The following is a 12,090-nucleotide window of genomic DNA, read 5'->3' on the forward strand; positions in this document are numbered from 1 at the left end:
ACTTTCCCATAGTATTGATTTCCCAAGGGCATCACAAGCTGGGCTAACTTTCTCCTGAATTTTTGGCTTCTCACTTCCAGTCTGCTGCTTTCAGTCTTCAGCACAGGCTCTGGGCTTCCCATAACTAGGATGAAATGAGGAAAGGAAGAAGTAGGAACAGTCCAAAAGTACTGAAAAATTGCTTATTTCCTTGCTTGGAAGATGTTTCCCAACCACTTCTACTTATCTATCCACACCTAAACATTTTTCTGCCCCTGGCTTTCCTCTATCTTGGGCATTTATTTCTGTAGAAAAGTCTGACAGATTTTAAAGGAAGAGATACTTGGTTCAGACACCAGAAGATGCTGCATGAAGATTGACATCAATCTCTGCTGTGTCAGATCAAAGCATTTCTGTCATCTGTTATATAGCATACAAAATTGTCACGAAAGAAGTACAACATCATGAACAATTCAAGAGATTCCCACAGTACTAAATGTTTAATTACTCTACTCCTCATATGAGAGCTGAGCACAAAACTCAACTGCCCTGAACTAAGGAGCAAGACAAGGGGCCACGCTGAGAGAACAGCAGGTGACAATAGGATCTGCTTAGCTGTCCCCAGTACTGGAATAATGCAGCCTTCCATTCCAGCCTGGAAGCAAATGAGATCTAGTTTTGCAAGGAAAAATTCAAAAGATTTCAAATATTATGAGACATCACCTGGAGTACTGCATCCAGATGTGGAGTCCTCAGTACACGAGAGACATAGACCTGTTGGAGAGTGTCCAGAGGAAGGCCACAAAAATGATCCAAAGGATGAAACACCTCCTCTACAAGGACAGGCTGTGAGAGCTGGGGCTGTTCAGCTTGGAGATGACAAGGCTGCGAGGTGGCCTGATGGCCTTTCAGTATCTAAAGGCGGCCATGGGAAAGAAGGGAACAGACTCTTTGGCAGGATCCATTATGATGGAACAGGGGGAAATAGATTCAAACTTAAAGAGGGTAGATTTAGAGTAGATATAAGGAAAAAGTATTTTACAGTGACAGTGGTGAGGCACTGCAACTGGTTGCCCAGAGATGTGGTGGATGCTCATCCCTGGAGACATTCAAGGTCAGACTGGACAGGGATTCTGAGCAATCTGATCTAGCTGTGTCATCCCTGTTCATTGCAGGGGAGTTAGAATAAATGACCTTTAAAAGTCCCTTCCAACTCTAAGGATTCTATGATTCTGTGATTAGTGAAACACATCTTTGAACACCACCTGCATAGCTTTGATTTTTTTTAATCCTTAAAGTAAGAGCTACAGCATACTAAAGTCGAAGTTAAAACTTTTAGAGGCCTCTTTCTTCATGCCCTGTAGTGTTGAAGGCACAATACTGAGTTATTTACTTTAAAATGTGCTTCAAAACTTCCCTAGGAGGTTAGGTGCTATCACAGAGTCACAGAATCATAGAGTCTCGTGAGTTGGAAAGGGACTATTTAAGGCCATTCTTGTCCAACTCCCCAAATATTCACCAGATGTACCCCTGAACACTGCAGAAACCTTAATTTTGCAATTTTAAAATAGGACTAGCTATTGCAGGTGGACAGTGTGGGTGAGAAAAACCCAGGCTGGCCACAGCTGGCTTTCGGCTTAAGCCTTCAGACCTGCACCTAACTCTTTGCTGCTCTGCAAACACAACAGCTCCTTTCACTGCTGTGTAATGCCACTGGAGTAAGATAAATGAGCTCAGCTCCTTCTGTAAAGAGCATAATGCCATTTTTCAAGTCCATAACTCTAAAAGAAAGAAAAGGAAAGGTATCAGGCTGCCAGCAGCACACAGAACTGAATTTTGCTTTGTCTGGAAACAATACAAGATTCATATGCAAAGCCCAAAGAGGACACAAAGCTGAGGGCTGGGTGCACAAAGGGTCCTGCAAAGCCCTGCACACGATCCCTCTGAGCCCACGTAGACACCATAAGGACTGCTGGTTGAGGAAATCCCAGGGACAGCCACGGCTTGATAAGATAATCCAGGAGAGAGGGAGGCAAGCGGGTGTCAGACAAAGGGCAGCACGCCATGCATCATGCGGCACAGCGCGAGCTGCAAGGAGCTGCAGCCAGCTGCTGAGGGCAAGCCATAGACAAAAGATGAATTGAGCCTAAACAATAGCCCTTGGGGAGGAGCAGAATCACCATGCCTTGAAGAGCAACACATTGAGTCTGTCAGCCTCCTGACAATCGCCAAATGCCAGTGACTCCCCAACATACTAGGAGCAAGCAGTACTGGCTAACCTTCTGGAGGACAAATAGGGATTTAAGGAGATTAGTTTGAAAAGTAAATCCTCAAAAAGAGTTGGTATCCAAGGTGTGTGCTAGATACCTGAATACTGACCTGACAGCAGCAGAGCTGAGAACTGAGCAAAGCCTCTTTAACAATCTAACATGGTCCCATCAGGTCTGAATTTACTGAGACGTGGTGAAGTATTTGCAGAAGGCCATATGACAGCCTCTCCCTACCTACAGTCCTGTGTTTAAAATTCAGTATTTCACAGAGTGAAAGGTTAGGAGTAACTTTTTACTACTGCTGAGATACGATTTCACAGTATGGATGGGGCTGGCACTTTGTTTCAAGGAATTACACAGCACAGGCTCCATCACCGTGATTTTGCTTCTAAATGGCTTAAGAGCAGACCTAGACCATGGGCATGGACAGACTTGTGAGAAACCACCAGGGAAAGATGGATTAATATCCTGCTGCCACTCAGAGGCCAACAGGTTGTTGCAAAGTGCTCATATTCTATGTGTCTAGAGTAATTCAGAACTTTTTGTGCACGGGGCTGGGTGGCTGTGCTCTGGTCTTTGTCATCCCAAGTTTCTCTGAAAGTGTGACACGTTCAGACTGAAGGTCCCAGCAATGCATACTTCTACAGAGCTGCTTGGTGAGGTATTGGAACAGGCAGCCCAAGGAGGTGGTGGAGTCACCTTCCCTGGAGCTGTTCGAGATGTAGATGTGGGACATGGGATAGTGGACATGTCTGTGTGGGCAAGCAGTTGGAAGCAGAGTACAGGAGCCAAGGGCTGCACTGTCCTCACCAGATGGAGGATGAAGTGATCCATAGTGGTGAATTAAAACATTGAAACTAGTTTATTCACCTATATGTCTGCCCACTACAGGACAAAGACAAGATTGGTCAGAGGTCCTTGGTAAAATGAGTCCTGTTTCCCATAATCCAGTAACACAACTAACAGTTTTTCTCCTATTATCAGTCACAGAATTAAAGTTTCAACCTACTTTAAGCTCATCTCAGACCTGGGATCTTCTGGACAGGGTAAATCTCCACTAATTCTGTGGGAGACATTCATCTCTACACTACTTTTAGAATATTCTGATCCATGTATACATACACTGTGGGACCACAGCATGAGCACGGAGGTAACCTGCAAAACCAAGTCATGCTTAGGCTCATAATCTTTCATACCTTTCCAGACAAGTTTACCCCAAACCTGCAAGCTTTTCCAACATTTCCCAGCCTGTGCCAGTGGAGCTGAAATGCTGTGTCTGCAGGTTTAGAGCTCTGTGCTCCTCCAGGACTTCTTGCTATAGGCAGGGCTCTCAAAAGTACCAAAGGTACATTCCACTGGGGCCCCACTGTGTTAACACTTCTCTAGTGGCTCATGGATTTATGGCAGGTTACTGGGAATCTTACATGCAGAACAATTTTAAGAGCTGAAAGTCACCAGCAGCAGAGAGCACTTCAAAGTCAATCCACACCATCCAGCACCCTCACTCTGAAAATGGTGTGCTTGCTTTTGGTGCCAAATACAAAAGGCCAACCTGGCAACCTTGCATACTCAACACTTGAAACTCCTAAACTAATCTGCACATACAGCTGCTTCTTACGCCAGTCTGGAATCAACAAAGTGAAGCCTTTGAATCTCACATCAGCAGTTTTGGTGCTTAAAAATCTTTGAAAATACATAGTTTTCCCAGATGTACAGTTCTCAGCTAATTTTGATGAAACTTACTGAATTATTCAGCATGAGCTCAATCCCAAGAATAGATGTTATGGAAAGGCATGGATTTCCAGTGTACAACCTAGTCCTTTTAAAAAATCCTGCTGTGACCAGAGAATGAAAGTCCATGATCATCAAAATCTCTTCAGTCAAACTATCCAGAGACTGTAACAGCAGAATTCTCTGAATTTCAGGATGCTTTCCAAAGTCTTTGCACTGCCTTTTCTATAAATGAGAGTTGCAATATGCAAACCTCTGACAGTGATAGCTTTGAAGTACTGATTTATTAAAAACAAAAAAAAAGAAAATGTACCTCTTCCTGTGATGAATTATTCAGCTCATCTAGAAAAAGAGGAGAAAAGCGTAAAGGAAAAAACAGGAAGCACATAGGTGTTCCTTGCAAATAAAAGAATAAATCTAATAACTTTTGGAATTTCTGTGGAAATAAATTTTAAGGTAGTTTTCAGCACAGGAAGTGTGGCTTCAGCTCATATGAAAAGAATGTGCAGCAAATGCAAATTGAAGATGCCTGTGCAGCAGCAGCACAATCAGCTGCAGACATCCGCCATGCCATCACTGGTTTCTGCACTTATGACCACAGTCTGTGTACACATTTTGGTGGGTGGATGTCCAGTCTTCCTTTCTGTACTCTCATCTCCCTAAACACAGTGCAGGGTGTCTGCAGGAAAGGAACTGTAATGTCAAAATTCTTACAGAGATGGTTAGTCCTCCCATCGCTGATGTGCAAGCTGATGCAAAATAAATAGCTAAAGAGGTACTAAATCCCTTGAGGTTAAATGCTTTCATTTTCAGCTTAAGAACAAGACAGAAACATTTATATTTTGCTATGCTGATAAGGATGGCTTGGATGTTTTTCTCCTTCACTGGGATGGCAGAAAGTTAATTGTAATCCCTTTAATGTACAGTATCACACAGCTCCCTTGGAACAAAGAGTAATTCGATAAAGGAGTTGATGCTTTCTCCAATATTATGACCATGTTTAATTCAAATGTATTTGGAACACAGCAGGAAAATGTATTACTTCAAAATTGAACTCCTACTGCCAAAGAACAAGTTAAGAAACTCAGCTTATCTTTCAATTAAAGCAGATTGGAAAGAGTGGTCAGTATATGAGCAAAAAAAAAAAAAAAAAAAAAAAAAAAAAGGATGAACCTCAATAGCTTTTCTGAAGTTGAAAGCTATTTTGTGTCCATAGGGTACTGCTGGATAGGGGAGTTTGTGAAGTAGTGCCAGAAAACCTCCTGTGGTGGTGGGAACGTAACTGGTCCTGCCTCTCCCAGCAGTGCTGCTCTGGAGGAGAAAGGACAAAGAATGAGTCTTGGGGATTAGGGAATAGGAGCTAAGAAGGAGAGGAGTCCCTCAGGTCTTGCCAAAGGCTGGTCTGAAACTCTGGAAGGAAAGCACTGAAAGAAGCCAAATGGTATTTTATCAAAATATATAAATCAGAAGGAGATGGGTTGAATAACCTTTGGAAATACAGCTTCCCTGAAGAAGCATCAAAAAGGGCCATCATTTTGAAGAGTGGAGTATAAAAGACCCATTTCTTGGAGGTCCATTTCAATCATATCAGGTAGAGCAAGTTAAATATAGCTGCAGAGACAGCTGCTGTACTTGAGCCCATCAGATTTGTGGTGAAAATCATGCTCAGTCTTCCATTCTCTTAGAGCTGATATTTACAGTGAATAAAACACATAATTAGGAATGCAGTTGGCAAAAGCTGTGATTTATAATATTAAGTAATTAAGCAGCACTGGACTGATTTGGCTGCAGCTGCATAATGAAACAGAACCACTTGACATTAAAGACAAACTTTCCTGTGGTCTGATTTCAGCCACTATTCAGGGAGATATGAAATTTCTTCAACTGACTGTTTGGGGAACTTAGGCCAGACAAAAGCAGACTTCTTCTGTCTACCACTGCAAAAGGCAGCAGGGCTATGCCAGCCGGGTATGAGCACCTTGGCACTGTTGAATACTGTTAGCATGTGCAAAGTAGTGTTCCAGCCCACTAATTCCCCTCCTGTGGTGGGACAGATGTGTCAGCTGCACGGTTTAATAGCCTGTGGGTACCTGGGGAGGGTCCTTGTGCACCCTCCGATTCCCTGTTATGAGAGAGGTCACAGGATGGCTGAGGCTGGCAGGGCCCTCTGTGCCCCACTGACCCACCTCTGCTCCAGCAGGAACACCCAGAGCAGGGGGCCCAGGCCCACAGCCAGGCAGCTCCTGAACATCCCCAAGGAGGAGACCCCACTGCCTCTGTGCAACCTGTGCCAGTGCTCCGGCACCGCACAGCACAGCAGTGCTGCCTGGTGCTCAGAGGGAGCCCCTGTACTCCAGCTTGAGACCACTGCTTCCTGTACTGACACTGGGCACCACTGAACAGAGCCTGGGTGTGTCCTCTGGTCACCTTCCCTTCAGGTATTTACAGGCATTGATGAGATCCTCCTGAGCCCCCTCTTCTCCATGCTGAGCAGGCTCAGCTTCTCTCTCAGATTCTTCCCACAGGAGAGGTGCTGCAGGCATTGCAACATCTGGTGGCCCTCTGTTGGGCTCTCTGTGGTGTGTGCAGGTCTCTCTCATGCTGGGTAGCCCAGAACTGGACCCAGTGCTCCGCTACACCAACATTAAGTAGAAAAGAAGAATCACCTCTCCTGGCATACTTGGAACACTTTACCTACTGCAGCCAAGAATACCATTTGCCTTCTTAGCTGCAAGGGCATGTTGCTGGCTCATGTTCAACTTGGTGTCCACCATGAACCTCAGGTCCTTCTCTGCAGAGCTGCTTTCCATCTGGGTGCCCCCAGCATGTGCTGGTGCCTGGGGCTGTTCCTCCCAGGTGCGAGACTCTGTACTCCTTGTCGAACTTAATGAGGTTCTTGTCAAGCCCATTTCTCCAGCCTGTCAAGATCGATCTAGATGACATTATTAATGATGCTAAACAGGACTGGACCCTGGGGAACATTGCTTGCTACTGACTACAACTAAAGGATATTCCTGCAGGCACACATCCCTAGCACAAGGGATAGAAAGGCTCAGCTCCCAGCCTCCTCTAGGTCTGAGGCAGTGTAGAGCAGAGGGAAAGATGAGCCCATGGACTCTGCTGCTTGATGGCTCTGGTATGCTGGGTTAGCTTTAGCTCAGTAGCAGCCACACTAAACAGAGGCACAATGGATCCCACCTTAAACTGAGCCTGAAACCACCTTCTCTTAATTTAAGGAAAGAAATAGACATCAGCTAAGATGATGGAGCAGCCATGCCATCACAGTAATGCATTTGTTGTTTGCTTTTTATCTTTGTTCGGTTAGCGAGCATTGACATTTAACTCTAATGGAGTCATTTTACCTCTTTCCATGGTCCTTCACGATTTTAGAGCAAAGAGGAAGAAATCAAAGCAAAAACAAAGTTGCATGCCCATCACGCACACATGTAGAGTGCTACCAAAAATTTTTCTTTTAAAAGATCCCAGCTTTGATGTCTAACATTATCTATATTAAAAACGACGCATTAATTATAAGTCTCTTCTCATTTATGCCCTTTAATTCCAGCCAGTTTAGATAACTGCAGTGTCTGGTTTAGTTTTGCTTTCTGCTTCCCTACGCTAACACAACGGTGCTTTGTTCGTGGGCTCCAACCCTGCAAGCAAAGTGTTCAGAAAAACGGTTCATGCCTGGAATTATTGAATGTTTGAGGAGCCTTCTGTACACATCAGAACTTTGAAGTCTTCGTAAACATAGAAGGTATTATTTTAATCAGTAACACACTGGTACCGGCAGTAATTTTTAAAAGTTAATGCTTATTATGAGGGACTGAATTGAGATGCTGCAGTGGGTGCTGAATTGCAGGAACCGGATCTTCATTTTGGCAAGCAGGTTTCACAGAGCACTTTGTATCAGATTCAATCCCACAGTCACTCCTCACGTCCCTTGGTCATTACTCCTCAGATGAAACGCTGAGGAGACAGAGAATCCCCTGTGCTCTGCCTGCAATGGGCACACGTTGTCAATACTGCTATTATAGCTACCTACACAGCCAGCAAGGGTTTTTTGTGCTGTCAGCGATCTGCACATCAAAACATGCTCAGAGCAGGAGTGAGAGCTAATGAGCTGCCTCCTTTGTGCAGTTTTATCAGAAATCAACGGACCCAGGCATATGAAAGGCCCCTGTGTAACTAAAGGCAGCAAGGGAAAATTTCTGATGACATGAAATATCAGAAAAGGAATTGCTTTTTTAAGCAACTCTTCTACTGTTTATTTCTCTTCTACTGTCTGAGTAGCTGTTTATTTCTACCAGCTGTTTCAAGGTTCTGAGGAGCGATAACAAACATCTTTCTGCTCAGTCAATGTAAAACCCCTATTTTTTATCTTCTTTTTTACCTTTTATCCCCAGTCTCAGCAATTAAGTAACAATGTTTGGAGTAGTCAGGGGGAAGTGTTTAAAATGAATAAGATGAAGGCCAGGCCTGGAAAACACACCCAGTTGCTATTGTATTTGCCTTCAGCATCCTTCTTAAAGCTCACCTTGCTGCAATGCTTTCAAAACAGGCTATGCCTTATCACTGATACACTGAAGCACTAAAGTAAACTTATTTTTGTCCTTCCTGCTCTTTTTTTTTTTTTTTTCCTACTGTCACCACTACTTCCAGGTTTGATTCAGCTCTGCTGCCCACCATGCCAGGTCTCTGATCAACGGGCTGGTTCTCAGGGCAGAAATGCCAATGGGAATGGAAATGCAGGGTGGGTTCACTACTCTGAGACTGCCTGACCCATTCTTAAATCACTGCTTGCACTATTTTGCCTTTCTGTTCATCTAGATATTGGCTTCTTCCATCCCACATGTTCTTTTCCTTGGGTTCTCAAAGACAAGGAGAAGGAGGGATGGTGGGGGCATGCTCAAGGGCTTCTTGGTTTCTCAGTGATGTTGGGTGCTTGGCAGCATTCAGTGGATACAATAGACACCATGATTCTGTCTGTGCTCCCCACACAGCTACTGAGCTACGGGGAAGGTGGAGAAAGCCATGGAAGGGATAAACATGTTCCACTGTGTCTCGGCTTTGAACTCAGAACTCATTTGAATGTTGCAAATGTTTGAAGTGGCTATCTTCAGAAGAAGAACGAAATCATGATTCTGCAATATTTGGGTAACTCTGAAACTGCTCAGAGGCTCTCCTCAAAACAAAGCCAGTGTTGTCCTGGTTAGAAGCATTCAGATCTCCACAAGAGCACTTATTCCAGGAAATCAGAGCCAAGGCTCAACTTGGGAGGAAGCAGTTAAATCTCTGCATGTTGAACCATACAAAAATCATCTCTCCTTTGAAAAGAGATGAGCTGGTTCTCTTCCTTCTGCCTTGCAGCCTGACTCTTCCTTAGAGCAGCTCTGGAAGCTGTTTGAAGAACATCATTTTCTTGTAACTATGAGAAACCCCTGTTCTCTGTGTGTCTCATTGCAGCAGGCAATTCTGCTGCCGGAGATGTGAGACTAAATAAAAGCTGCAGGCTGGTGCCACTGGAGGGACAGTTTACAGCACAAATGTTTTGCTGCTTGGCTTTCCGAGGCAGCCTCTGGCATGTATAATGCACCAACAGGAGGAATTTTTCTACTACCAGAGTTGCCCAGAGGACAAGCATGAAGCCTTCGGACACTCCAAATCTCACCCGCATCCAGGATCAAGTCAGCACAATGACATATAAATCCCTCCAGGAGCTTGATGCTTCCATGCCCTGAGCACATGCAACCCCGCAGGCAGAACCGCAGCAAGCACCTGACCCAGAGAGGAGGTTATCCTCTGCAGAAAGAGGATGCTAAAGAGCAAGCTGTTCTCACAGTAAGTGTCTGCTCTTTGCAAATCAGTTACTTTTCTTGTGGCCAATCGTGCAAACTCAACCTTGAAATGAGAAAGAAGTTTTATTGCTTCTCCTCCTACAATAAATGCCTCCCAGGCCCACACAGGTCTTTCCCACACATTGGTGACACCAGAGATTGATGTAGGGTAAACCACAGATCTGATTCAACTCTCAGCAAGCTCCAACTAGACCTAAACTGCCTTCCATCATGCACACGGCTGATGCTTCTGCTCTTCTCTCCTGCTGACTCTGTGCTGCTGGGAACCAATCATTGCCCTGATTTGGGACTGCCCTGTGACTCTGTATTGGGCTGCCCAGCCCCTGTGGGCTCTCCCCCTCAGCTCCTCTGCACACCAACCCTATCCCCATTTTCTATCTTGGCACTGCACTTCTCCCTAGCCCACTCGTTGAGGGAATGCCTTACCTTCCATCAAAGATAACAGGGGCTTCTCCCTCCCCCACCCCAGTGTATGCTGGGGCTATATGGTAGGGAATTTCTTTGGGAAAACATTCACCTGAACATACGCATTAATCCTACACTTGTGGAACTCCCCTTCTGTCCTGATTCATCCCCATCATGAAGGGCTAATTTTGATCACTACTTTCATGAGGAAAAAACCTCAGTGCACTGCATTTTTCTTTCAGGAATGACAATGCTTATATCCCTCATTTCAGTTCTCTGCCACGCTCCTTGTCCTTTTGCAATTTTCGGCTCCATCTTTTACACATGCTAGTGCTTAGTTCTGCTGTGACACCCAAGCCAACAGTTTTGCTGGCAGCACTGAGATTTTGTGGGTTCAAGTGGCAAATCAGAATGCATGGATAAACACTTTTTTTTAAACAAGTCTTCTTAGCAATTTGCTCAAAAACAGAAAATCAGGCACGCAGTGAACTATTTAATCAACATTTTAAACATACTGTTACCTCCATCTGGCCTGAGGATTCACCAGTGTGTGAGGTCTTGCCAGGCTGTTCCCACTACGTTACAAGTGATGATAAGAGAGAGGCATTTCCTCAGTACAGTGGTGGTTATTTGTCAAACAGCCTATACACACAATTGTGTTTCCTGAGCACAGAGCACACACAAACAGGAGCAGGTTCCTTGCTCGGCAGCCCATGGACCTTGCTGGGAGTGCCATGCCCAGCGCAAGCTCTGTCTCCTGGCATGCTCCCAGCAGCTGCATGCTCCCAGGTCTCCTACTACAGCCTTTTAGTGACTCCATAATAAATGCATTCTCCTGGAAAGATAGGGAGTTATTTTTAAACACACACACACTGTAATCAATCCATCACCCAGCCCTACGCTACCAAGACCTCTGGGAAAACCTTCCACCCACATGGTTTGGCTTCCGCTCAAGCCTTGTAGGCACAGCCAGGTGCCACACTACAATTACACAGAGGTGTATTAATTGTGGCTGCCACTTAGTAAATGTGAGTACCAAACTGCCTTTTGCTTTGGCTTCTGCCAGAGCAAGAGGTCAAGGATATGTGTCAAGGCATAATTAATGCCTTGCAATATGAAATACAGCACAGGTGAGAGGCAGCAGCGTGGACCAGGTACCAGCCACTGTGAGACCTTCAGATGAATCCCATCCTTCAAAAAGGGGCATGTAAAGTCAGCTCAGGCTCTCTCAGCTCATCTGCTGCTAAAGTAGATCTCCATGTATTTACACCTACCTCTGTGCTCAGCTCTGCGCTTGCCTCACTTGCATTAGGAGATGAGGAAGGTATGGGTCCTAGGGCAGAGCAATAAGGAGGAGCCATGATACCACTACTGGTTGCTGGTGGGCTACACAGGAGAGCTGCAAGTCTCTTGTGCTGATGGGGAAGGTGGGCAGGGGCTGAGGCACCACTTCTCTGACATCCCAGAGGGAAGTTCAAGACACTAATCTTTCTGCTCTCCACCACTCTGATATCTGAACATAAGCACTTATGGAAGGAAATCAGCAGGCAGGAAAGGAGGAGATCTTCTGGGGCTGGGCTGAGGCTACCAAAGAAAATCCAGCCCAGGACAGGCAAAATCAAAGACGGCTAAAGACTGCTTTTGTCTATTAACACAGGAGCCAACAAGTCCTATTTTAAGCTGCTCTTCAGATCAAAATCCTTATGTCTTTGGTAAAGAGTAATATGGACACCATCCGCACATCTACTGCCCCAAGAGCCAGGGAGCAGAGACAGATCCAGGCTCCTGTTGGAGACAGATGTACTCCCTTCAGCACCACTTTCATTTGTGTAGGCTGCCATTCCATT

Source organism: Tympanuchus pallidicinctus, unplaced genomic scaffold, assembly GCF_026119805.1.
Source record: "Tympanuchus pallidicinctus isolate F22 unplaced genomic scaffold, pur_lepc_1.0 scaffold5, whole genome shotgun sequence".
In the NCBI taxonomy this organism is placed as follows: Eukaryota; Metazoa; Chordata; class Aves; order Galliformes; family Phasianidae; genus Tympanuchus; species Tympanuchus pallidicinctus.